The sequence below is a fragment of the Oryzias latipes genome, chromosome 11 (genome assembly GCF_053564925.1).
Source record: "Oryzias latipes strain Hd-rR chromosome 11, Olatipes_Hd-rR_3.1".
NCBI classification, from domain to species: Eukaryota; Metazoa; Chordata; class Actinopteri; order Beloniformes; family Adrianichthyidae; genus Oryzias; species Oryzias latipes.
The window spans coordinates 2,463,745-2,489,730 of NC_136247.1; the positions used below are offsets into that span (position 1 = coordinate 2,463,745).

General features: G+C 42.2%; 1 long non-coding RNA gene and 19 other non-coding genes across 22 annotated transcripts; 11 read left to right on the forward strand and 9 right to left on the reverse strand.

Moving 5' to 3' along the window:
• Positions 1-334: 334 nt before the first annotated feature.
• trnad-guc (transfer RNA aspartic acid (anticodon GUC)) lies at positions 335-406 on the reverse strand. The gene has a single exon. It is a non-coding gene; the product is annotated as a tRNA-Asp (tRNA).
• A 207-nt stretch (positions 407-613) lies between these two features.
• On the forward strand, positions 614-687 carry trnan-guu (transfer RNA asparagine (anticodon GUU)). Its single transcript has one exon. It is a non-coding gene; the product is annotated as a tRNA-Asn (tRNA).
• A 1,470-nt stretch (positions 688-2,157) lies between these two features.
• Positions 2,158-5,384, forward strand: LOC144995536 (uncharacterized). Of its 3 annotated transcripts, none has more exons than XR_013659099.1 (4): positions 2,158-3,024; positions 3,096-3,179; positions 3,265-3,330; positions 3,518-5,384. It is a non-coding gene; the product is annotated as an uncharacterized LOC144995536 (long non-coding RNA). The 3 variants fall into 3 exon arrangements; XR_013659098.1 differs by having other exon boundaries at positions 2,195-3,179; positions 3,518-4,069; positions 4,146-5,384; XR_013659097.1 differs by having other exon boundaries at positions 2,191-3,179.
• A 408-nt stretch (positions 5,385-5,792) lies between these two features.
• trnan-guu (transfer RNA asparagine (anticodon GUU)) lies at positions 5,793-5,866 on the forward strand. The gene has a single exon. It is a non-coding gene; the product is annotated as a tRNA-Asn (tRNA).
• Positions 5,867-7,308: 1,442 nt separating this feature from the next.
• trnad-guc (transfer RNA aspartic acid (anticodon GUC)) lies at positions 7,309-7,380 on the reverse strand. The gene has a single exon. It is a non-coding gene; the product is annotated as a tRNA-Asp (tRNA).
• A 1,723-nt stretch (positions 7,381-9,103) lies between these two features.
• Positions 9,104-9,175, reverse strand: trnad-guc (transfer RNA aspartic acid (anticodon GUC)). Its single transcript has one exon. It is a non-coding gene; the product is annotated as a tRNA-Asp (tRNA).
• A 2,002-nt stretch (positions 9,176-11,177) lies between these two features.
• Positions 11,178-11,251, forward strand: trnan-guu (transfer RNA asparagine (anticodon GUU)). The gene has a single exon. It is a non-coding gene; the product is annotated as a tRNA-Asn (tRNA).
• Positions 11,252-12,693: 1,442 nt separating this feature from the next.
• Positions 12,694-12,765, reverse strand: trnad-guc (transfer RNA aspartic acid (anticodon GUC)). Its single transcript has one exon. It is a non-coding gene; the product is annotated as a tRNA-Asp (tRNA).
• Positions 12,766-14,488: 1,723 nt separating this feature from the next.
• trnad-guc (transfer RNA aspartic acid (anticodon GUC)) lies at positions 14,489-14,560 on the reverse strand. Its single transcript has one exon. It is a non-coding gene; the product is annotated as a tRNA-Asp (tRNA).
• A 207-nt stretch (positions 14,561-14,767) lies between these two features.
• Positions 14,768-14,841, forward strand: trnan-guu (transfer RNA asparagine (anticodon GUU)). The gene has a single exon. It is a non-coding gene; the product is annotated as a tRNA-Asn (tRNA).
• Positions 14,842-16,283: 1,442 nt separating this feature from the next.
• Positions 16,284-16,355, reverse strand: trnad-guc (transfer RNA aspartic acid (anticodon GUC)). The gene has a single exon. It is a non-coding gene; the product is annotated as a tRNA-Asp (tRNA).
• A 207-nt stretch (positions 16,356-16,562) lies between these two features.
• trnan-guu (transfer RNA asparagine (anticodon GUU)) lies at positions 16,563-16,636 on the forward strand. Its single transcript has one exon. It is a non-coding gene; the product is annotated as a tRNA-Asn (tRNA).
• A 1,721-nt stretch (positions 16,637-18,357) lies between these two features.
• trnan-guu (transfer RNA asparagine (anticodon GUU)) lies at positions 18,358-18,431 on the forward strand. Its single transcript has one exon. It is a non-coding gene; the product is annotated as a tRNA-Asn (tRNA).
• A 1,442-nt stretch (positions 18,432-19,873) lies between these two features.
• trnad-guc (transfer RNA aspartic acid (anticodon GUC)) lies at positions 19,874-19,945 on the reverse strand. The gene has a single exon. It is a non-coding gene; the product is annotated as a tRNA-Asp (tRNA).
• Positions 19,946-20,152: 207 nt separating this feature from the next.
• Positions 20,153-20,226, forward strand: trnan-guu (transfer RNA asparagine (anticodon GUU)). Its single transcript has one exon. It is a non-coding gene; the product is annotated as a tRNA-Asn (tRNA).
• Positions 20,227-21,668: 1,442 nt separating this feature from the next.
• Positions 21,669-21,740, reverse strand: trnad-guc (transfer RNA aspartic acid (anticodon GUC)). Its single transcript has one exon. It is a non-coding gene; the product is annotated as a tRNA-Asp (tRNA).
• Positions 21,741-21,947: 207 nt separating this feature from the next.
• On the forward strand, positions 21,948-22,021 carry trnan-guu (transfer RNA asparagine (anticodon GUU)). Its single transcript has one exon. It is a non-coding gene; the product is annotated as a tRNA-Asn (tRNA).
• Positions 22,022-23,463: 1,442 nt separating this feature from the next.
• On the reverse strand, positions 23,464-23,535 carry trnad-guc (transfer RNA aspartic acid (anticodon GUC)). Its single transcript has one exon. It is a non-coding gene; the product is annotated as a tRNA-Asp (tRNA).
• A 207-nt stretch (positions 23,536-23,742) lies between these two features.
• Positions 23,743-23,816, forward strand: trnan-guu (transfer RNA asparagine (anticodon GUU)). Its single transcript has one exon. It is a non-coding gene; the product is annotated as a tRNA-Asn (tRNA).
• Positions 23,817-25,537: 1,721 nt separating this feature from the next.
• Positions 25,538-25,611, forward strand: trnan-guu (transfer RNA asparagine (anticodon GUU)). The gene has a single exon. It is a non-coding gene; the product is annotated as a tRNA-Asn (tRNA).
• Positions 25,612-25,986: the final 375 nt, after the last annotated feature.

A 25,986-nucleotide genomic window follows, 5' to 3' on the forward strand; every position in this document is an offset into this window, starting at 1 on the left:
AACCTTAATTGTGAGAAAACAATGTCATGTCCTTCTTTGAAAGCTGTCTTTGAGAAGAAGCAGAAATGTGACAAGTGCCATATAGGACAGAAGCACTAAAGCTTTAGATGTGGACAAATGTTGTGAAACAGACAGTGCATTTAGAATAAATATTTGAGTCGCAAAGAATTGTGGGGTTCATGAATTACCTGTTGATTCTTGCAAAGAAGGCGGCCATTTTTGTGACACCACCGTGAGTGTGTAGGAGTTGATAGAGGTTTCACCAGCAAATAGGGGTTGGTGCAAGATAATGTGTTTTCTAGGAGCCAGTTGAAGGCTGAACTAGAAAAGGGCTCTCCCCGTCAGGGAATCGAACCCTGGTCTTCCGCGTGACAGGCGGAGATACTGTCCACTATACTAACGAGGAACTGACACACTTGAACAAACATGTCGAAGATGGGTCACAGACGAGCTGGGATGCACACTTTGTTTCCTCAATGGATGAAGTGGCATGAAAAACCAATTCAAATGCAATCTCTCACAAACAGACTTTTTAGTCCATTTCAAATAAGAAATGACATGTCATCATTTACCAACAAGCACTATAATCAGAATGGTATTTTCCACACATGTTGTCTCTGTGGCGCAATAGGCTAGCGCGTTCGGCTGTTAACCGAAAGGTTGGTGGTTCAAGCCCACCCAGAGGCTTTGATTACTCCTGTCCTTCCTTCAATGCTAGTCTCATGTTTACTTCTATCTGGTTAGCTAATTTACTCAGTACTTTCATCCCTCAGCTCATGTAACTTTCTTAACTTCATATTCAAATCCAAATATTTCCCCAGACTCATGAAAATGCAAGAGTGGACACAAAGAGTGGGTGGGACAAGTGCTTTGGAACTTCAAAAGTACACAAAGCACGGGCCTCTTCTGTGCTGCTGCAACACACAGCCTGTTAATTTGGATGGACGCTCAAGCTTTCCCTAGGGCTGTAGGCTGAAGAACGTCCTGGCGCTGCCAACAGACATAGTTCCACTACATTGCAACTACTGAGTATCTTGGTTACTCCACAAGCAAAACACCTCAGTAGACGCCCTGCTTGACAATTCAGTTCAAAAAGAAAGGGCCTTTTTCTCAATTCAATCTTTGCCTTCTGAGCAAGCAAGCACTTGTTGGTTTCACACTTTCCAAAGCTGGTCCTGGAAGATGTCAGGATGGACGAGGAGTCCGACGCACTGCGCTATAGTTGCAGTCTCGTACTGGCACGTGTTTGAATGCAACTTCTGACATTCAGCCAGCAGTCATGCTTATGCTCAGCTGTCCTCAACAATGTAACAGTGCATTATATTTACTGTCAAGCAACATCACCAACAAACTTGGTTGATGTCAAGTCATTCAGACAAAACGGACCTGTTTCTCTTTGGAGACTGTTGTCGGATGTGCTGGAAATGACGGAAAGACTGATCAATCCTTTCTGATTGCCTTTATCAGAAAACTCTTTCTGAGGTTCTGTGTGGTTTGTTTTGTATTTGTTTATAAGAACTTCAATTACATGGAATTTTAAGTTTTAAAGTGAATGGAAAAGGACAAGATGGGATTTCCTGGCGGTGAGAATTGATCTCATCACCAAGGAAACAACTTCTTAGGTCTTTGTCAGACAAGTTACAAATTGTATTTGTCCTTATTCCGGGAGGATTAAGGGCTACCTGGCTGTCATTGGATGCTATTGAAAGAAGTGTCAAGTCATTGCATTAGAACAATCGGTCTGACGACTTAGCTGTAATGCACAGTGGGCATCTTGTTGAACTTACCAAAACCTAACCTTAATTGTGAGAAAACAATGTCATGTCCTTCTTTGAAAGCTGTCTTTGAAAAGAAGCAGAAATGTGACAAGTGCCATATAGGACAGAAGCACTAAAGCTTTAGATGTGGACAAATGTTGTGAAACAGACAGTGCATTTAGAATAAATATTTGAGTCGCAAAGAATTGTGGGGTTCATGAATTACCTGTTGATTCTTGCAAAGAAGGCGGCCATTTTTGTGACACCACAGTGAGTGTGTAGGAATTGATAGAGGTTTCACCAGCAAATAGGGGTTGGTGCAAGATAATGTGTTTTCTAGGAGCCAGTTGAAGGCTGAACTAGAAAAGGGCTCTCCCCGTCAGGGAATCGAACCCTGGTCTTCCCCGCGCGGGAGCCGAAAATGGTTAAGCTTAACTCTCTTAACTTTTCCCATTCATTCTCTATGGTAGTTCTTAACACTACGGATGTAATTTACTTTTTCACCACTAGCGGGATTTTGGGGGCGCTGTTTCCACATCGCCTTAGTAGTAAGGATTTTACAGGAAGAGCCTTCAGGAAGAGAAAACAACAACAATCCTGCGGCCAGATTTGATCCGATCGCTGTTAAAACACAAGAGCACAACAAGTTAAAGTCAAGTTAACGTCTGATGTAAGTAAAAAAAAATGTACAAGACAAAGTATCTAATCTGAAGACATTTCTCTTTCCGTCATTGTTGAACATGAAACTCCAGCGGTGAGGATAACAGCTGGATGAGAAGAATGTCTAACTAGAAACTTTGAGCAGTTTTGTGTGTGTGTGTGTGTGTTTTCAAAGCCTTTTTTTTTTTTTACCCAAGGTAGTGTGGAGGTGAACAGGGGTTACATTACATTTTCTATGCTATTTTTATAATGCACAACAGGGGTTACAGTACTTTATGATCAATTTAATGGATTATATGTATGCAGGTATATTGCATAGCAGGAATATGCAAAATTAAAGATTTGAGGAACTGTTTAGCTGAAAGATCAGTGGAGCCACCTTCAAGTAGTGAGGACAACCAGCTGGTTGGATTTGGTGTGCATTCTAAGAAGACCTGGAGGGATGTCTGGTAGAGAAGAGAAGATGGATGTGCATCATTTATCCTCAGGAAACAGTGGGTTTCAGGCAGCAAAACGTTCCTGCTCCAGCAGTACCTGAAGAAGAAAGAGGCTCAGACTCAGAGCTCTTCAGAACCTGCTCTTCCTAAACCTTCTTCTAGTCTTCCAGGTCTGTGGCAGACTAGACGTTCATGCTGACGTTAGTAAATATGGTAGAAATGATGTTTCCCATCTTTTCAGTGTCTTCTTTAGAGATGGAAGATGATGAAGAGTTGGAGAGAATGATGCTCTATGTCTCTCCATCCAAACTCCTCCCTTTACAAGGTAAAATTAAATCACACACAAGTACACACTGAGTGTTAATTACTACTTCTGATTCCAACCTGTTTTCTTATTTCTTTTACTAAAGAGCAGGGACATGTAGTGAAGAAGATGACAGGACCAACGTGTTTAGAAACAATCCCAACCCAGCCAAGTGAGCAACACCAACATGTATCACATGTTGATTATGTTTCTGTATGCAGAATAGTAGTACTAGTAGTTGAAAAACTGATACTAGACTACATGTTAGTCTTAGATCACTCCTTTCTTTACACTCAGCACTTTTAAATGTGTCTGTTCAAATAGATGCATATTCATATGTTTACTTTATTTTCTTGCAGGTTCACTGAGTAAAGGTCTAGCTGCTGCTGCTGCTGTCGCTGGTACCTGATGGTTCTGTCGTAAACCAGGATCACCTTTTCCTTTCCTCTGTTTGCTGGTTGGCCACGTTCTGTTCTAATGCAGGTGTTTTGTGTGATTGCTTTTGTGATGCTGAAGGTATTCATTGTTCGTCGTTGAGGGTAAATTCAGAAATATTTTATTTGCATGAGTTTCTCATGAAAGTGATTGAAAGAAACCAGTCTTAAAAAGCAGAATTACAACAAAAGTACATGTCTTAACACGTCAGAGTAAAGTGGTTACACATGGATTATTACATCATAATGGTACCTTTCCTGGTCAATCAAAATATTAAAAAAGGAAAATAATTATTCATTTATTGATTTTCATACCACACCTGTTCTATTGAGCATGTTTTCTTAGATGGTTTTGAGTGTTTTGCACAATTACTAACAAAGAACTCTAAATACTTTGGGCTTTAGTGATGGATATTTCTGTTGATCTGAATCCAGACCAGCCTGAGAAGTCCAGCTGTCCTGCTGCTACACATGCAGGTGAGTTTTGGGGATCATTTGTCAGCTTTACTCTGCTGCAGCGTCCTGTCTGTTTCTGACTGTCTTTTTCCACCAGTTTCTTCTGCTCCAGTGAAGACTCCGATGCCAGTACCACCAGAGTTCCTCGCCTTGGAAATGCCTCAAAGTGTCCAGGATAAAACCTACAGTCAGTGCATTAACTTTGACAAAAATGCAAAGTACTGTATTCATTTGGACTTTGAGATAATATTTTATTCAACAACTCATGTTATTTTTTTATTTTTCCAGCAGTCGTTGGAAGACCCTCAGCTCAGTCTGCAGCTCCTCCTCCTGCTCACTTTCAGCCAACGCCTGCTGCTTCACCACTTCCATCTTATGACCAAGATGTTAGAAGCTGGAACTGATCTCCCCAGCAGAGGATCTGGATGAAAACAGAGATGGAGGCCTTAGGACTGTGGCCCGGGTGTCCACCTGTGAGACCTGCAATGAATATGATCTGCTTGTGGCGTATCCCACCTCAGAACATCATTTACCGTAAAACCTTTGGAGACCCAGCAGCTGTGGTATAAACTCACTCAAGGAAGTGAAACTGTCACTGTGCCAGTTGTGACTCTCCCTCATGCTTAAACCAGACGAAGCTCCTCTAACTCAGACCGACGTTGAAATAATGGTGAAGGAGATTGTAGGTCTGCAGCAACAACAGCAGAAACCTGGAAAAAAGATGATACACAACTGTCTTGCTTGTGGGCAGCCTTGTTACTTTGAGGATGGATCTTCTGTTCATTTATCTGTCTGGGGATGTAAAATACCTCTACTGCTCCAAAAAGGTACACTAGATCTATGCAGCAGAAGTCCTTACCAACCCCAGAATCCCATTTGCAGACTTTGCTGTCAGTCCATTTTTTGACAGAGAGTTAAAGGCTGCATTCATGGTCACACACTGATTATGATAGAACTCCTGATTTTATCCTTCAATGTGAAAATATTTGTAATTTAGTTTGTGAAATCTATTTTGTGAATACAATTTTCTTACAGTTTTGTTCTTGAATTGTTTAGAAAAAGCAACAATATTTACTTCTACCTCAATTCATTTTACATCTTTAAATTACTTGTATTAATTTTTGCATATTTAAATCCTTCTGCCCTTTAATTGTAGATACATGGTTGAACGTTTTGTGTTAAATACTGTTTATTTATTTATTGCTTGTTGATATCTTAATAAAGCATGGTTGAAATTGAAATGACTGTTTTTAGGCACAAGGAAAGATGGAAGTAGAAAACAATAATTATGAAATGTCATTTTCAGTTTAACATTAAAACATTTATTATACCCTAACTTCTGACTGACATCACTCTAACCGGGGCTCGAACTCGGTACCAAAGGATTTCATCACCTTGGAAAGCATTCCACAAGCCACAATTTGATTGGCTGCCTGTGCTGCAGAAGCTGCAATTTGATTGGCTGTTCCGTGTTACAGGTATATACGGCTGGCCCCCCGCTGACAGGCGGAGATACTGTCCACTATACTAACGAGGAACTGACACACTTGAACAAACATGTCGAAGATGGGTCACAGACGAGCTGGGATGCACACTTTGTTTCCTCAATGGATGAAGTGGCATGAAAAACCAATTCAAATGCAATCTCTCACAAACAGACTTTTTAGTCCATTTCAAATAAGAAATGACATGTCATCATTTACCAACAAGCACTATAATCAGAATGGTATTTTCCACACATGTTGTCTCTGTGGCGCAATAGGCTAGCGCGTTCGGCTGTTAACCGAAAGGTTGGTGGTTCAAGCCCACCCAGAGGCTTTGATTACTCCTGTCCTTCCTTCAATGCTAGTCTCATGTTTACTTCTATCTGGTTAGCTAATTTACTCAGTACTTTCATCCCTCAGCTCATGTAACTTTCTTAACTTCATATTCAAATCCAAATATTTCCCCAGACTCATGAAAATGCAAGAGTGGACACAAAGAGTGGGTGGGACAAGTGCTTTGGAACTTCAAAAGTACACAAAGCACAGGCCTCTTCTGTGCTGCTGCAACACACAGCCTGTTAATTTGGATGGACGCTCAAGCTTTCCCTAGGGCTGTAGGCTGAAGAACGTCCTGGCGCTGCCAACAGACATAGTTCCACTACATTGCAACTACTGAGTATCTTGGTTACTCCACAAGCAAAACACCTCAGTAGACGCCCTGCTTGACAATTCAGTTCAAAAAGAAAGGGCCTTTTTCTCAATTCAATCTTTGCCTTCTGAGCAAGCAAGCACTTGTTAGTTTCACACTTTCCAAAGCTGGTCCTGGAAGATGTCAGGATGGACGAGGAGTCCGACGCACTGCGCTATAGTTGCAGTCTCGTACTGGCACCTGTTTGAATGCAACTTCTGACATTCAGCCAGCAGTCATGCTTATGCTCAGCTGTCCTCAACAATGTAACAGTGCATTATATTTACTGTCAAGCAACATCACCAACAAACTTGGTTGATGTCAAGTCATTCAGACAAAACGGACCTGTTTCTCTTTGGACACTGTTGTCGGATGTGCTGGAAATGACGGAAAGACTGATCAATCCTTTCTGATTGCCTTTATCAGAAAACTATTTCTGAGGTTCTGTGTGGTTTGTTTTGTATTTGTTTATAAGAACTTCAATTATATGGAATTTTCAGTTTTAAAGTGAATGGAAAAGGACAAGATGGGATTTCCTGGCGGTGAGAATTGATCTCATCACCAAGGAAACAACTTCTTAGGTCTTTGTCAGACAAGTTACAAATTGTATTTGTCCTTATTCCGGGAGGATTAAGGGCTACCTGGCTGTCATTGGATGCTATTGAAAGAAGTGTCAAGTCATTGCATTAGAACAATCGGTCTGACGACTTAGCTGTAATGCACAGTGGGCATCTTGTTGAACTTACCAAAACCTAACCTTAATTGTGAGAAAACAATGTCATGTCCTTCTTTGAAAGCTGTCTTTGAAAAGAAGCAGAAATGTGACAAGTGCCATATAGGACAGAAGCACTAAAGCTTTAGATGTGGACAAATGTTGTGAAACAGACAGTGCATTTAGAATAAATATTTGAGTCACAAAGAATTGTGGGGTTCATGAATTACCTGTTGATTCTTGCAAAGAAGGCGGCCATTTTTGTGACACCACAGTGAGTGTGTAGGAGTTGATAGAGGTTTCACCAGCAAATAGGGGTTGGTGCAAGATAATGTGTTTTCTAGGAGCCAGTTGAAGGCTGAACTAGAACAGGGCTCTCCCCGTCAGGGAATCGAACCCTGGTCTTCCGCGTGACAGGCGGAGATACTGTCCACTATACTAACGAGGAACTGACACACTTGAACAAACATGTCGAAGATGGGTCACAGACGAGCTGGGATGCACACTTTGTTTCCTCAATGGATGAAGTGGCATGAAAAACCAATTCAAATGCAATCTCTCACAAACAGACTTTTTAGTCCATTTCAAATAAGAAATGACATGTCATCATTTACCAACAAGCACTATAATCAGAATGGTATTTTCCACACATGTTGTCTCTGTGGCGCAATAGGCTAGCGCGTTCGGCTGTTAACCGAAAGGTTGGTGATTCAAGCCCACCCAGAGGCGTTGATTACTCCTGTCCTTCCTTCAATGCTAGTCTCATGTTTACTTCTATCTGGTTAGCTAATTTACTCAGTACTTTCATCCCTCAGCTCATGTAACTTTCTTAACTTCATATTCAAATCCAAATATTTCCCCAGACTCATGAAAATGCAAGAGTGGACACAAAGAGTGGGTGGGACAAGTGCTTTGGAACTTCAAAAGTACACAAAGCACAGGCCTCTTCTGTGCTGCTGCAACACACAGCCTGTTAATTTGGATGGACGCTCAAGCTTTCCCTAGGGCTGTAGGCTGAAGAACGTCCTGGCGCTGCCAACAGACATAGTTCCACTACATTGCAACTACTGAGTATCTTGGTTACTCCACAAGCAAAACACCTCAGTAGACGCCCTGCTTGATAATTCAGTTCAAAAAGAAAGGGCCTTTTTCTCAATTCAATCTTTGCCTTCTGAGCAAGCAAGCACTTGTTAGTTTCACACTTTCCAAAGCTGGTCCTGGAAGATGTCAGGATGGACGAGGAGTCCGACGCACTGCGCTATAGTTGCAGTCTCGTACTGGCACCTGTTTGAATGCAACTTCTGACATTCAGCCAGCAGTCATGCTTATGCTCAGCTGTCCTCAACAATGTAACAGTGCATTATATTTACTGTCAAGCAACATCACCAACAAACTTGGTTGATGTCAAGTCATTCAGACAAAACGGACCTGTTTCTCTTTGGACACTGTTGTCGGATGTGCTGGAAATGACGGAAAGACTGATCAATGCTTTCTGATTGCCTTTATCAGAAAACTCTTTCTGAGGTTCTGTGTGGTTTGTTTTGTATTTGTTTATAAGAACTTCAATTATATGGAATTTTCAGTTTTAAAGTGAATGGAAAAGGACAAGATGGGATTTCCTGGCGGTGAGAATTGATCTCATCACCAAGGAAACAACTTCTTAGGTCTTTGTCAGACAAGTTACAAATTGTATTTGTCCTTATTCCGGGAGGATTAAGGGCTACCTGGCTGTCATTGGATGCTATTGAAAGAAGTGTCAAGTCATTGCATTAGAACAATCGGTCTGACGACTTAGCTGTAATGCACAGTGGGCATCTTGTTGAACTTACCAAAACCTAACCTTAATTGTGAGAAAACAATGTCATGTCCTTCTTTGAAAGCTGTCTTTGAAAAGAAGCAGAAATGTGACAAGTGCCATATAGGACAGAAGCACTAAAGCTTTAGATGTGGACAAATGTTGTGAAACAGACAGTGCATTTAGAATAAATATTTGAGTCGCAAAGAATTGTGGGGTTCATGAATTACCTGTTGATTCTTGCAAAGAAGGCGGCCATTTTTGTGACACCACCGTGAGTGTGTAGGAGTTGATAGAGGTTTCACCAGCAAATAGGGGTTGGTGCAAGATAATGTGTTTTCTAGGAGCCAGTTGAAGGCTGAACTAGAAAAGGGCTCTCCCCGTCAGGGAATCGAACCCTGGTCTTCCGCGTGACAGGCGGAGATACTGTCCACTATACTAACGAGGAACTGACACACTTGAACAAACATGTCGGAGATGGGTCACAGACGAGCTGGGATGCACACTTTGTTTCCTCAATGGATGAAGTGGCATGAAAAACCAATTCAAATGCAATCTCTCACAAACAGACTTTTTAGTCCATTTCAAATAAGAAATGACATGTCATCATTTACCAACAAGCACTATAATCAGAATGGTATTTTCCACACATGTTGTCTCTGTGGCGCAATAGGCTAGCGCGTTCGGCTGTTAACCTAAAGGTTGGTGGTTCAAGCCCACCCAGAGGCTTTGATTACTCCTGTCCTTCCTTCAATGCTAGTCTCATGTTTACTTCTATCTGGTTAGCTAATTTACTCAGTACTTTCATCCCTCAGCTCATGTAACTTTCTTAACTTCATATTCAAATCCAAATATTTCCCCAGACTCATGAAAATGCAAGAGTGGACACAAAGAGTGGGTGGGACAAGTGCTTTGGAACTTCAAAAGTACACAAAGCACAGGCCTCTTCTGTGCTGCTGCAACACACAGCCTGTTAATTTGGATGGACGCTCAAGCTTTCCCTAGGGCTGTAGGCTGAAGAACGTCCTGGCGCTGCCAACAGACATAGTTCCACTACATTGCAACTACTGAGTATCTTGGTTACTCCACAAGCAAAACACCTCAGTAGACGCCCTGCTTGACAATTCAGTTCAAAAAGAAAGGGCCTTTTTCTCAATTCAATCTTTGCCTTCTGAGCAAGCAAGCACTTGTTAGTTTCACACTTTCCAAAGCTGGTCCTGGAAGATGTCAGGATGGACGAGGAGTCCGACGCACTGCGCTATAGTTGCAGTCTCGTACTGGCACCTGTTTGAATGCAACTTCTGACATTCAGCCAGCAGTCATGCTTATGCTCAGCTGTCCTCAACAATGTAACAGTGCATTATATTTACTGTCAAGCAACATCACCAACAAACTTGGTTGATGTCAAGTCATTCAGACAAAACGGACCTGTTTCTCTTTGGACACTGTTGTCGGATGTGCTGGAAATGACGGAAAGACTGATCAATCCTTTCTGATTGCCTTTATCAGAAAACTATTTCTGAGGTTCTGTGTGGTTTGTTTTGTATTTGTTTATAAGAACTTCAATTATATGGAATTTTCAGTTTTAAAGTGAATGGAAAAGGACAAGATGGGATTTCCTGGCGGTGAGAATTGATCTCATCACCAAGGAAACAACTTCTTAGGTCTTTGTCAGACAAGTTACAAATTGTATTTGTCCTTATTCCGGGAGGATTAAGGGCTACCTGGCTGTCATTGGATGCTATTGAAAGAAGTGTCAAGTCATTGCATTAGAACAATCGGTCTGACGACTTAGCTGTAATGCACAGTGGGCATCTTGTTGAACTTACCAAAACCTAACCTTAATTGTGAGAAAACAATGTCATGTCCTTCTTTGAAAGCTGTCTTTGAAAAGAAGCAGAAATGTGACAAGTGCCATATAGGACAGAAGCACTAAAGCTTTAGATGTGGACAAATGTTGTGAAACAGACAGTGCATTTAGAATAAATATTTGAGTCACAAAGAATTGTGGGGTTCATGAATTACCTGTTGATTCTTGCAAAGAAGGCGGCCATTTTTGTGACACCACCGTGAGTGTGTAGGAGTTGATAGAGGTTTCACCAGCAAATAGGGGTTGGTGCAAGATAATGTGTTTTCTAGGAGCCAGTTGAAGGCTGAACTAAAAAAGGGCTCCCCCCGTCAGGGAATCGAACCCTGGTCTTCCGCGTGACAGGCGGAGATACTGTCCACTATACTAACGAGGAACTGACACACTTGAACAAACATGTCGAAGATGGGTCACAGCCGAGCTGGGATGCACACTTTGTTTCCTCAATGGGTGAAGTGGCATGAAAAACCAATTCAAATGCAATCTCTCACAAACAGACTTTTTAGTCCATTTCAAATAAGAAATGACATGTCATCATTTACCAACAAGCACTATAATCAGAATGGTATTTTCCACACATGTTGTCTCTGTGGCGCAATAGGCTAGCGCGTTCGGCTGTTAACCGAAAGGTTGGTGGTTCAAGCCCACCCAGAGGCTTTGATTACTCCTGTCCTTCCTTCAATGCTAGTCTCATGTTTACTTCTATCTGGTTAGCTAATTTACTCAGTACTTTCATCCCTCAGCTCATGTAACTTTCTTAACTTCATATTCAAATCCAAATATTTCCCCAGACTCATGAAAATGCAAGAGTGGACACAAAGAGTGGGTGGGACAAGTGCTTTGGAACTTCAAAAGTACACAAAGCACAGTCCTCTTCTGTGCTGCTGCAACACACAGCCTGTTAATTTGGATGGACGCTCAAGCTTTCCCTAGGGCTGTAGGCTGAAGAACGTCCTGGCGCTGCCAACAGACATAGTTCCACTACATTGCAACTACTGAGTATCTTGGTTACTCCACAAGCAAAACACCTCAGTAGACGCCCTGCTTGACAATTCAGTTCAAAAAGAAAGGGCCTTTTTCTCAATTCAATCTTTGCCTTCTGAGCAAGCAAGCACTTGTTAGTTTCACACTTTCCAAAGCTGGTCCTGGAAGATGTCAGGATGGACGAGGAGTCCGACGCACTGCGCTATAGTTGCAGTCTCGTACTGGCACCTGTTTGAATGCAACTTCTGACATTCAGCCAGCAGTCATGCTTATGCTCAGCTGTCCTCAACAATGTAACAGTGCATTATATTTACTGTCAAGCAACATCACCAACAAACTTGGTTGATGTCAAGTCATTCAGACAAAACGGACCTGTTTCTCTTTGGAGACTGTTTTCGGATGTGCTGGAAATGACGGAAAGACTGATCAATGCTTTCTGATTGCCTTTATCAGAAAACTCTTTCTGAGGTTCTGTGTGGTTTGTTTTGTATTTGTTTATAAGAACTTCAATTATATGGAATTTTAAGTTTTAAAGTGAATGGAAAAGGACAAGATGGGATTTCCTGGCGGTGAGAATTGATCTCATCACCAAGGAAACAACTTCTTAGGTCTTTGTCAGACAAGTTACAAATTGTATTTGTCCTTATTCCGGGAGGATTAAGGGCTACCTGGCTGTCATTGGATGCTATTGAAAGAGGTGTCAAGTCATTGCATTAGAACAATCGGTCTGACGACTTAGCTGTAATGCACAGTGGGCATCTTGTTGAACTTACCAAAACCTAACCTTAATTGTGAGAAAACAATGTCATGTCCTTCTTTGAAAGCTGTCTTTGAGAAGAAGCAGAAATGTGACAAGTGCCATATAGGACAGAAGCACTAAAGCTTTAGATGTGGACAAATGTTGTGAAACAGACAGTGCATTTAGAATAAATATTTGAGTCGCAAAGAATTGTGGGGTTCATGAATTACCTGTTGATTCTTGCAAAGAAGGCGGCCATTTTTGTGACACCACCGTGAGTGTGTAGGAGTTGATAGAGGTTTCACCAGCAAATAGGGGTTGGTGCAAGATAATGTGTTTTCTAGGAGCCGGTTGAAGGCTGAACTAGAAAAGGGCTCTCCCCGTCAGGGAATCGAACCCTGGTCTTCCGCGTGACAGGCGGAGATACTGTCCACTATACTAACGAGGAACTGACACACTTGAACAAACATGTCGAAGATGGGTCACAGACGAGCTGGGATGCACACTTTGTTTCCTCAATGGATGAAGTGGCATGAAAAACCAATTCAAATGCAATCTCTCACAAACAGACTTTTTAGTCCATTTCAAATAAGAAATGACATGTCATCATTTACCAACAAGCACTATAATCAGAATGGTATTTTCCACACATGTTGTCTCTGTGGCGCAATAGGCTAGCGCGTTCGGCTGTTAACCGAAAGGTTGGTGATTCAAGCCCACCCAGAGGCGTTGATTACTCCTGTCCTTCCTTCAATGCTAGTCTCATGTTTACTTCTATCTGGTTAGCTAATTTACTCAGTACTTTCATCCCTCAGCTCATGTAACTTTCTTAACTTCATATTCAAATCCAAATATTTCCCCAGACTCATGAAAATGCAAGAGTGGACACAAAGAGTGGGTGGGACAAGTGCTTTGGAACTTCAAAAGTACACAAAGCACAGGCCTCTTCTGTGCTGCTGCAACACACAGCCTGTTAATTTGGATGGACGCTCAAGCTTTCCCTAGGGCTGTAGGCTGAAGAACGTCCTGGCGCTGCCAACAGACATAGTTCCACTACATTGCAACTACTGAGTATCTTGGTTACTCCACAAGCAAAACACCTCAGTAGACGCCCTGCTTGACAATTCAGTTCAAAAAGAAAGGGCCTTTTTCTCAATTCAATCTTTGCCTTCTGAGCAAGCAAGCACTTGTTAGTTTCACACTTTCCAAAGCTGGTCCTGGAAGATGTCAGGATGGACGAGGAGTCCGACGCACTGCGCTATAGTTGCAGTCTCGTACTGGCACCTGTTTGAATGCAACTTCTGACATTCAGCCAGCAGTCATGCTTATGCTCAGCTGTCCTCAACAATGTAACAGTGCATTATATTAACTGTCAAGCAACATCACCAACAAACTTGGTTGATGTCAAGTCATTCAGACAAAACGGACCTGTTTCTCTTTGGAGACTGTTGTCGGATGTGCTGGAAATGACGGAAAGACTGATCAATGCTTTCTGATTGCCTTTATCAGAAAACTCTTTCTGAGGTTCTGTGTGGTTTGTTTTGTATTTGTTTATAAGAACTTCAATTATATGGAATTTTCAGTTTTAAAGTGAATGGAAAAGGACAAGATGGGATTTCCTGGCGGTGAGAATTGATCTCATCACCAAGGAAACAACTTTTTAGGTCTTTGTCAGACAAGTTACAAATTGTATTTGTCCTTATTCCGGGAGGATTAAGGGCTACCTGGCTGTCATTGGATGCTATTGAAAGAGGTGTCAAGTCATTGCATTAGAACAATCGGTCTGACGACTTAGCTGTAATGCACAGTGGGCATCTTGTTGAACTTACCAAAACCTAACCTTAATTGTGAGAAAACAATGTCATGTCCTTCTTTGAAAGCTGTCTTTGAGAAGAAGCAGAAATGTGACAAGTGCCATATAGGACAGAAGCACTAAAGCTTTAGATGTGGACAAATGTTGTGAAACAGACAGTGCATTTAGAATAAATATTTGAGTCGCAAAGAATTGTGGGGTTCATGAATTACCTGTTGATTCTTGCAAAGAAGGCGGCCATTTTTGTGACACCACCGTGAGTGTGTAGGAGTTGATAGAGGTTTCACCAGCAAATAGGGGTTGGTGCAAGATAATGTGTTTTCTAGGAGCCGGTTGAAGGCTGAACTAGAAAAGGGCTCTCCCCGTCAGGGAATCGAACCCTGGTCTTCCGCGTGACAGGCGGAGATACTGTCCACTATACTAACGAGGAACTGACACACTTGAACAAACATGTCGAAGATGGGTCACAGACGAGCTGGGATGCACACTTTGTTTCCTCAATGGATGAAGTGGCATGAAAAACCAATTCAAATGCAATCTCTCACAAACAGACTTTTTAGTCCATTTCAAATAAGAAATGACATGTCGTCATTTACCAACAAGCACTATAATCAGAATGGTATTTTCCACACATGTTGTCTCTGTGGCGCAATAGGCTAGCGCGTTCGGCTGTTAACCGAAAGGTTGGTGGTTTAAGCCCACCCAGAGGCGTTGATTACTCCTGTCCTTCCTTCAATGCTAGTCTCATGTTTACTTCTATCTGGTTAGCTAATTTACTCAGTACTTTCATCCCTCAGCTCATGTAACTTTCTTAACTTCATATTCAAATCCAAATATTTCCCCAGACTCATGAAAATGCAAGAGTGGACACAAAGAGTGGGTGGGACAAGTGCTTTGGAACTTCAAAACTACACAAAGCACAGGCCTCTTCTGTGCTGCTGCAACACACAGCCTGTTAATTTGGATGGACGCTCAAGCTTTCCCTAGGGCTGTAGGCTGAAGAACGTCCTGGCGCTGCCAACAGACATAGTTCCACTACATTGCAACTACTGAGTATCTTGGTTACTCCACAAGCAAAACACCTCAGTAGACGCCCTGCTTGACAATTCAGTTCAAAAAGAAAGGGCCTTTTTCTCAATTCAATCTTTGCCTTCTGAGCAAGCAAGCACTTGTTGGTTTCACACTTTCCAAAGCTGGTCCTGGAAGATGTCAGGATGGACGAGGAGTCCGACGCACTGCGCTATAGTTGCAGTCTCGTACTGGCACGTGTTTGAATGCAACTTCTGACATTCAGCCAGCAGTCATGCTTATGCTCAGCTGTCCTCAACAATGTAACAGTGCATTATATTTACTGTCAAGCAACATCACCAACAAACTTGGTTGATGTCAAGTCATTCAGACAAAACGGACCTGTTTCTCTTTGGAGACTGTTGTCGGATGTGCTGGAAATGACGGAAAGACTGATCAATCCTTTCTGATTGCCTTTATCAGAAAACTCTTTCTGAGGTTCTGTGTGGTTTGTTTTGTATTTGTTTATAAGAACTTCAATTACATGGAATTTTCAGTTTTAAAGTGAATGGAAAAGGACAAGATGGGATTTCCTGGCGGTGAGAATTGATCTCATCACCAAGGAAACAACTTCTTAGGTCTTTGTCAGACAAGTTACAAATTGTATTTGTCCTTATTCCGGGAGGATTAAGGGCTACCTGGCTGTCATTGGATGCTATTGAAAGAAGTGTCAAGTCATTGCATTAGAACAATCGGTCTGACGACTTAGCTGTAATGCACAGTGGGCATCTTGTTGAACTTACCAAAACCTAACCTTAATTGTGAGAAAACAATGTCATGTCCTTCTTTGAAAGCTGTCTTTGAAAAGAAGCAGAAATGTGACAAGTGCCATATAGGACAGAAGCACTAAAGCTTTAGATGTGGACAAATGTTGTGAAACAGACAGTGCATTTAGAATAAATATTTGAGTCGCAAAGAATTGTGGGGTTCATGAATTACCTGTTGATTCTTGCAAAGAAGGCGGCCATTTTTGTGACACCACAGTGAGTGTGTAGGAATTGATAGAGGTTTCACCAGCAAATAGGGGTTGGTGCAAGATAATGTGTTTTCTAGGAGCCAGTTGAAGGCTGAACTAGAAAAGGGCTCTCCCCGTCAGGGAATCGAACCCTGGTCTTCCGCGTGACAGGCGGAGATACTGTCCACTATACTAACGAGGAACTGACACACTTGAACAAACATGTCGAAGATGGGTCACAGACGAGCTGGGATGCACACTTTGTTTCCTCAATGGATGAAGTGGCATGAAAAACCAATTCAAATGCAATCTCTCACAAACAGACTTTTTAGTCCATTTCAAATAAGAAATGACATGTCATCATTTACCAACAAGCACTATAATCAGAATGGTATTTTCCACACATGTTGTCTCTGTGGCGCAATAGGCTAGCGCGTTCGGCTGTTAACCAAAAGGTTGGTGGTTCAAGCCCACCCAGAGGCGTTGATTACTCCTGTCCTTCCTTCAATGCTAGTCTCATGTTTACTTCTATCTGGTTAGCTAATTTACTCAGTACTTTCATCCCTCAGCTCATGTAACTTTCTTAACTTCATATTCAAATCCAAATATTTCCCCAGACTCATGAAAATGCAAGAGTGGACACAAAGAGTGGGTGGGACAAGTGCTTTGGAACTTCAAAAGTACACAAAGCACAGGCCTCTTCTGTGCTGCTGCAACACACAGCCTGTTAATTTGGATGGACGCTCAAGCTTTCCCTAGGGCTGTAGGCTGAAGAACGTCCTGGCGCTGCCAACAGACATAGTTCCACTACATTGCAACTACTGAGTATCTTGGTTACTCCACAAGCAAAACACCTCAGTAGACGCCCTGCTTGACAATTCAGTTCAAAAAGAAAGGGCCTTTTTCTCAATTCAATCTTTGCCTTCTGAGCAAGCAAGCACTTGTTAGTTTCACACTTTCCAAAGCTGGTCCTGGAAGATGTCAGGATGGACGAGGAGTCCGACGCACTGCGCTATAGTTGCAGTCTCGTACTGGCACCTGTTTGAATGCAACTTCTGACATTCAGCCAGCAGTCATGCTTATGCTCAGCTGTCCTCAACAATGTAACAGTGCATTATATTTACTGTCAAGCAACATCACCAACAAACTTGGTTGATGTCAAGTCATTCAGACAAAACGGACCTGTTTCTCTTTGGAGACTGTTGTCGGATGTGCTGGAAATGACGGAAAGACTGATCAATGCTTTCTGATTGCCTTTATCAGAAAACTCTTTCTGAGGTTCTGTGTGGTTTGTTTTGTATTTGTTTATAAGAACTTCAATTATATGGAATTTTCAGTTTTAAAGTGAATGGAAAAGGACAAGATGGGATTTCCTGGCGGTGAGAATTGATCTCATCACCAAGGAAACAACTTTTTAGGTCTTTGTCAGACAAGTTACAAATTGTATTTGTCCTTATTCCGGGAAGATTAAGGGCTACCTGGCTGTCATTGGATGCTATTGAAAGAGGTGTCAAGTCATTGCATTAGAACAATCGGTCTGACGACTTAGCTGTAATGCACAGTGGGCATCTTGTTGAACTTACCAAAACCTAACCTTAATTGTGAGAAAACAATGTCATGTCCTTCTTTGAAAGCTGTCTTTGAGAAGAAGCAGAAATGTGACAAGTGCCATATAGGACAGAAGCACTAAAGCTTTAGATGTGGACAAATGTTGTGAAACAGACAGTGCATTTAGAATAAATATTTGAGTCGCAAAGAATTGTGGGGTTCATGAATTACCTGTTGATTCTTGCAAAGAAGGCGGCCATTTTTGTGACACCACCGTGAGTGTGTAGGAGTTGATAGAGGTTTCACCAGCAAATAGGGGTTGGTGCAAGATAATGTGTTTTCTAGGAGCCAGTTGAAGGCTGAACTAGAAAAGGGCTCTCCCTGTCAGGGAATCGAACCCTGGTCTTCCGCGTGACAGGCGGAGATACTGTCCACTATACTAACGAGGAACTGACACACTTGAACAAACATGTCGAAGATGGGTCACAGACGAGCTGGGATGCACACTTTGTTTCCTCAATGGATGATGTGGCATGAAAAACCAATTCAAATGCAATCTCTCACAAACAGACTTTTTAGTCCATTTCAAATAAGAAATGACATGTCGTCATTTACCAACAAGCACTATAATCAGAATGGTATTTTCCACACATGTTGTCTCTGTGGCGCAATAGGCTAGCGCGTTCGGCTGTTAACCGAAAGGTTGGTGGTTTAAGCCCACCCAGAGGCGTTGATTACTCCTGTCCTTCCTTCAATGCTAGTCTCATGTTTACTTCTATCTGGTTAGCTAATTTACTCAGTACTTTCATCCCTCAGCTCATGTAACTTTCTTAACTTCATATTCAAATCCAAATATTTCCCCAGACTCATGAAAATGCAAGAGTGGACACAAAGAGTGGGTGGGACAAGTGCTTTGGAACTTCAAAAGTACACAAAGCACAGGCCTCTTCTGTGCTGCTGCAACACACAGCCTGTTAATTTGGATGGACGCTCAAGCTTTCCCTAGGGCTGTAGGCTGAAGAACGTCCTGGCGCTGCCAACAGACATAGTTCCACTACATTGCAACTACTGAGTATCTTGGTTACTCCACAAGCAAAACACCTCAGTAGACGCCCTGCTTGACAATTCAGTTCAAAAAGAAAGGGCCTTTTTCTCAATTCAATCTTTGCCTTCTGAGCAAGCAAGCACTTGTTAGTTTCACACTTTCCAAAGCTGGTCCTGGAAGATGTCAGGATGGACGAGGAGTCCGACGCACTGCGCTATAGTTGCAGTCTCGTACTGGCACCTGTTTGAATGCAACTTCTGACATTCAGCCAGCAGTCATGCTTATGCTCAGCTGTCCTCAACAATGTAACAGTGCATTATATTTACTGTCAAGCAACATCACCAACAAACTTGGTTGATGTCAAGTCATTCAGACAAAACGGACCTGTTTCTCTTTGGAGACTGTTGTCGGATGTGCTGGAAATGACGGAAAGACTGATCAATGCTTTCTGATTGCCTTTATCAGAAAACTCTTTCTGAGGTTCTGTGTGGTTTGTTTTGTATTTGTTTATAAGAACTTCAATTATATGGAATTTTCAGTTTTAAAGTGAATGGAAAAGGACAAGATGGGATTTCCTGGCGGTGAGAATTGATCTCATCACCAAGGAAACAACTTCTTAGGTCTTTGTCAGACAAGTTACAAATTGTATTTGTCCTTATTCCGGGAGGATTAAGGGCTACCTGGCTGTCATTGGATGCTATTGAAAGAGGTGTCAAGTCATTGCATTAGAACAATCGGTCTGACGACTTAGCTGTAATGCACAGTGGGCATCTTGTTGAACTTACCAAAACCTAACCTTAATTGTGAGAAAACAATGTCATGTCCTTCTTTGAAAGCTGTCTTTGAGAAGAAGCAGAAATGTGACAAGTGCCATATAGGACAGAAGCACTAAAGCTTTAGATGTGGACAAATGTTGTGAAACAGACAGTGCATTTAGAATAAATATTTGAGTCGCAAAGAATTGTGGGGTTCATGAATTACCTGTTGATTCTTGCAAAGAAGGCGGCCATTTTTGTGACACCACCGTGAGTGTGTAGGAGTTGATAGAGGTTTCACCAGCAAATAGGGGTTGGTGCAAGATAATGTGTTTTCTAGGAGCCAGTTGAAGGCTGAACTAGAAAAGGGCTCTCCCCGTCAGGGAATCGAACCCTGGTCTTCCGCGTGACAGGCGGAGATACTGTCCACTATACTAACGAGGAACTGACACACTTGAACAAACATGTCGAAGATGGGTCACAGACGAGCTGGGATGCACACTTTGTTTCCTCAATGGATGAAGTGGCATGAAAAACCAATTCAAATGCAATCTCTCACAAACAGACTTTTTAGTCCATTTCAAATAAGAAATGACATGTCATCATTTACCAACAAGCACTATAATCAGAATGGTATTTTCCACACATGTTGTCTCTGTGGCGCAATAGGCTAGCGCATTCGGCTGTTAACCGAAAGGTTGGTGGTTCAAGCCCACCCAGAGGCTTTGATTACTCCTGTCCTTCCTTCAATGCTAGTCTCATGTTTACTTCTATCTGGTTAGCTAATTTACTCAGTACTTTCATCCCTCAGCTCATGTAACTTTCTTAACTTCATATTCAAATCCAAATATTTCCCCAGACTCATGAAAATGCAAGAGTGGACACAAAGAGTGGGTGGGACAAGTGCTTTGGAACTTCAAAAGTACACAAAGCACAGGCCTCTTCTGTGCTGCTGCAACACACAGCCTGTTAATTTGGATGGACGCTCAAGCTTTCCCTAGGGCTGTAGGCTGAAGAACGTCCTGGCGCTGCCAACAGACATAGTTCCACTACATTGCAACTACTGAGTATCTTGGTTACTCCACAAGCAAAACACCTCAGTAGACGCCCTGCTTGACAATTCAGTTCAAAAAGAAAGGGCCTATTTCTCAATTCAATCTTTGCCTTCTGAGCAAGCAAGCACTTGTTGGTTTCACACTTTCCAAAGCTGGTCCTGGAAGATGTCAGGATGGACGAGGAGTCCGACGCACTGCGCTATAGTTGCAGTCTCGTACTGGCACGTGTTTGAATGCAACTTCTGACATTCAGCCAGCAGTCATGCTTATGCTCAGCTGTCCTCAACAATGTAACAGTGCATTATATTTACTGTCAAGCAACATCACCAACAAACTTGGTTGATGTCAAGTCATTCAGACAAAACGGACCTGTTTCTCTTTGGAGACTGTTGTCGGATGTGCTGGAAATGACGGAAAGACTGATCAATCCTTTCTGATTGCCTTTATCAGAAAACTCTTTCTGAGGTTCTGTGTGGTTTGTTTTGTATTTGTTTATAAGAACTTCAATTACATGGAATTTTAAGTTTTAAAGTGAATGGAAAAGGACAAGATGGGATTTCCTGGCGGTGAGAATTGATCTCATCACCAAGGAAACAACTTCTTAGGTCTTTGTCAGACAAGTTACAAATTGTATTTGTCCTTATTCCGGGAGGATTAAGGGCTACCTGGCTGTCATTGGATGCTATTGAAAGAAGTGTCAAGTCATTGCATTAGAACAATCGGTCTGACGACTTAGCTGTAATGCACAGTGGGCATCTTGTTGAACTTACCAAAACCTAACCTTAATTGTGAGAAAACAATGTCATGTCCTTCTTTGAAAGCTGTCTTTGAAAAGAAGCAGAAATGTGACAAGTGCCATATAGGACAGAAGCACTAAAGCTTTAGATGTGGACAAATGTTGTGAAACAGACAGTGCATTTAGAATAAATATTTGAGTCGCAAAGAATTGTGGGGTTCATGAATTACCTGTTGATTCTTGCAAAGAAGGCGGCCATTTTTGTGACACCACAGTGAGTGTGTAGGAATTGATAGAGGTTTCACCAGCAAATAGGGGTTGGTGCAAGATAATGTGTTTTCTAGGAGCCAGTTGAAGGCTGAACTAGAAAAGGGCTCTCCCCGTCAGGGAATCGAACCCTGGTCTTCCGCGTGACAGGCGGAGATACTGTCCACTATACTAACGAGGAACTGACACACTTGAACAAACATGTCGAAGATGGGTCACAGACGAGCTGGGATGCACACTTTGTTTCCTCAATGGATGAAGTGGCATGAAAAACCAATTCAAATGCAATCTCTCACAAACAGACTTTTTAGTCCATTTCAAATAAGAAATGACATGTCATCATTTACCAACAAGCACTATAATCAGAATGGTATTTTCCACACATGTTGTCTCTGTGGCGCAATAGGCTAGCGCGTTCGGCTGTTAACCGAAAGGTTGGTGGTTCAAGCCCACCCAGAGGCTTTGATTACTCCTGTCCTTCCTTCAATGCTAGTCTCATGTTTACTTCTATCTGGTTAGCTAATTTACTCAGTACTTTCATCCCTCAGCTCATGTAACTTTCTTAACTTCATATTCAAATCCAAATATTTCCCCAGACTCATGAAAATGCAAGAGTGGACACAAAGAGTGGGTGGGACAAGTGCTTTGGAACTTCAAAAGTACACAAAGCACAGGCCTCTTCTGTGCTGCTGCAACACACAGCCTGTTAATTTGGATGGACGCTCAAGCTTTCCCTAGGGCTGTAGGCTGAAGAACGTCCTGGCGCTGCCAACAGACATAGTTCCACTACATTGCAACTACTGAGTATCTTGGTTACTCCACAAGCAAAACACCTCAGTAGACGCCCTGCTTGATAATTCAGTTCAAAAAGAAAGGGCCTTTTTCTCAATTCAATCTTTGCCTTCTGAGCAAGCAAGCACTTGTTAGTTTCACACTTTCCAAAGCTGGTCCTGGAAGATGTCAGGATGGACGAGGAGTCCGACGCACTGCGCTATAGTTGCAGTCTCGTACTGGCACCTGTTTGAATGCAACTTCTGACATTCAGCCAGCAGTCATGCTTATGCTCAGCTGTCCTCAACAATGTAACAGTGCATTATATTTACTGTCAAGCAACATCACCAACAAACTTGGTTGATGTCAAGTCATTCAGACAAAACGGACCTGTTTCTCTTTGGACACTGTTGTCGGATGTGCTGGAAATGACGGAAAGACTGATCAATGCTTTCTGATTGCCTTTATCAGAAAACTCTTTCTGAGGTTCTGTGTGGTTTGTTTTGTATTTGTTTATAAGAACTTCAATTATATGGAATTTTCAGTTTTAAAGTGAATGGAAAAGGACAAGATGGGATTTCCTGGCGGTGAGAATTGATCTCATCACCAAGGAAACAACTTCTTAGGTCTTTGTCAGACAAGTTACAAATTGTATTTGTCCTTATTCCGGGAGGATTAAGGGCTACCTGGCTGTCATTGGATGCTATTGAAAGAAGTGTCAAGTCATTGCATTAGAACAATCGGTCTGACGACTTAGCTGTAATGCACAGTGGGCATCTTGTTGAACTTACCAAAACCTAACCTTAATTGTGAGAAAACAATGTCATGTCCTTCTTTGAAAGCTGTCTTTGAAAAGAAGCAGAAATGTGACAAGTGCCATATAGGACAGAAGCACTAAAGCTTTAGATGTGGACAAATGTTGTGAAACAGACAGTGCATTTAGAATAAATATTTGAGTCGCAAAGAATTGTGGGGTTCATGAATTACCTGTTGATTCTTGCAAAGAAGGCGGCCATTTTTGTGACACCACCGTGAGTGTGTAGGAGTTGATAGAGGTTTCACCAGCAAATAGGGGTTGGTGCAAGATAATGTGTTTTCTAGGAGCCAGTTGAAGGCTGAACTAGAAAAGGGCTCTCCCCGTCAGGGAATCGAACCCTGGTCTTCCGCGTGACAGGCGGAGATACTGTCCACTATACTAACGAGGAACTGACACACTTGAACAAACATGTCGAAGATGGGTCACAGACGAGCTGGGATGCACACCTTGTTTCCTCAATGGATGAAGTGGCATGAAAAACCAATTCAAATGCAATCTCTCACAAACAGACTTTTTAGTCCATTTCAAATAAGAAATGACATGTCATCATTTACCAACAAGCACTATAATCAGAATGGTATTTTCCACACATGTTGTCTCTGTGGCGCAATAGGCTAGCGCGTTCGGCTGTTAACCGAAAGGTTGGTGGTTCAAGCCCACCCAGAGGCTTTGATTACTCCTGTCCTTCCTTCAATGCTAGTCTCATGTTTACTTCTATCTGGTTAGCTAATTTACTCAGTACTTTCATCCCTCAGCTCATGTAACTTTCTTAACTTCATATTCAAATCCAAATATTTCCCCAGACTCATGAAAATGCAAGAGTGGACACAAAGAGTGGGTGGGACAAGTGCTTTGGAACTTCAAAAGTACACAAAGCACAGGCCTCTTCTGTGCTGCTGCAACACACAGCCTGTTAATTTGGATGGACGCTCAAGCTTTCCCTAGGGCTGTAGGCTGAAGAACGTCCTGGCGCTGCCAACAGACATAGTTCCACTACATTGCAACTACTGAGTATCTTGGTTACTCCACAAGCAAAACACCTCAGTAGACACCCTGCTTGACAATTCAGTTCAAAAAGAAAGGGCCTTTTTCTCAATTCAATCTTTGCCTTCTGAGCAAGCAAGCACTTGTTAGTTTCACACTTTCCAAAGCTGGTCCTGGAAGATGTCAGGATGGACGAGGAGTCCGACGCACTGCGCTATAGTTGCAGTCTCGTACTGGCACGTGTTTGAATGCAACTTCTGACATTCAGCCAGCAGTCATGCTTATGCTCAGCTGTCCTCAACAATGTAACAGTGCATTATATTTACTGTCAAGCAACATCACCAACAAACTTGGTTGATGTCAAGTCATTCAGACAAAACGGACCTGTTTCTCTTTGGACACTGTTGTCGGATGTGCTGGAAATGACGGAAAGACTGATCAATCCTTTCTGATTGCCTTTATCAGAAAACTATTTCTGAGGTTCTGTGTGGTTTGTTTTGTATTTGTTTATAAGAACTTCAATTATATGGAATTTTCAGTTTTAAAGTGAATGGAAAAGGACAAGATGGGATTTCCTGGCGGTGAGAATTGATCTCATCACCAAGGAAACAACTTCTTAGGTCTTTGTCAGACAAGTTACAAATTGTATTTGTCCTTATTCCGGGAGGATTAAGGGCTACCTGGCTGTCATTGGATGCTATTGAAAGAAGTGTCAAGTCATTGCATTAGAACAATCGGTCTGACGACTTAGCTGTAATGCACAGTGGGCATCTTGTTGAACTTACCAAAACCTAACCTTAATTGTGAGAAAACAATGTCATGTCCTTCTTTGAAAGCTGTCTTTGAAAAGAAGCAGAAATGTGACAAGTGCCATATAGGACAGAAGCACTAAAGCTTTAGATGTGGACAAATGTTGTGAAACAGACAGTGCATTTAGAATAAATATTTGAGTCACAAAGAATTGTGGGGTTCATGAATTACCTGTTGATTCTTGCAAAGAAGGCGGCCATTTTTGTGACACCACCGTGAGTGTGTAGGAGTTGATAGAGGTTTCACCAGCAAATAGGGGTTGGTGCAAGATAATGTGTTTTCTAGGAGCCAGTTGAAGGCTGAACTAAAAAAGGGCTCCCCCCGTCAGGGAATCGAACCCTGGTCTTCCGCGTGACAGGCGGAGATACTGTCCACTATACTAACGAGGAACTGACACACTTGAACAAACATGTCGAAGATGGGTCACAGCCGAGCTGGGATGCACACTTTGTTTCCTCAATGGGTGAAGTGGCATGAAAAACCAATTCAAATGCAATCTCTCACAAACAGACTTTTTAGTCCATTTCAAATAAGAAATGACATGTCATCATTTACCAACAAGCACTATAATCAGAATGGTATTTTCCACACATGTTGTCTCTGTGGCGCAATAGGCTAGCGCGTTCGGCTGTTAACCGAAAGGTTGGTGGTTCAAGCCCACCCAGAGGCTTTGATTACTCCTGTCCTTCCTTCAATGCTAGTCTCATGTTTACTTCTATCTGGTTAGCTAATTTACTCAGTACTTTCATCCCTCAGCTCATGTAACTTTCTTAACTTCATATTCAAATCCAAATATTTCCCCAGACTCATGAAAATGCAAGAGTGGACACAAAGAGTGGGTGGGACAAGTGCTTTGGAACTTCAAAAGTACACAAAGCACAGTCCTCTTCTGTGCTGCTGCAACACACAGCCTGTTAATTTGGATGGACGCTCAAGCTTTCCCTAGGGCTGTAGGCTGAAGAACGTCCTGGCGCTGCCAACAGACATAGTTCCACTACATTGCAACTACTGAGTATCTTGGTTACTCCACAAGCAAAACACCTCA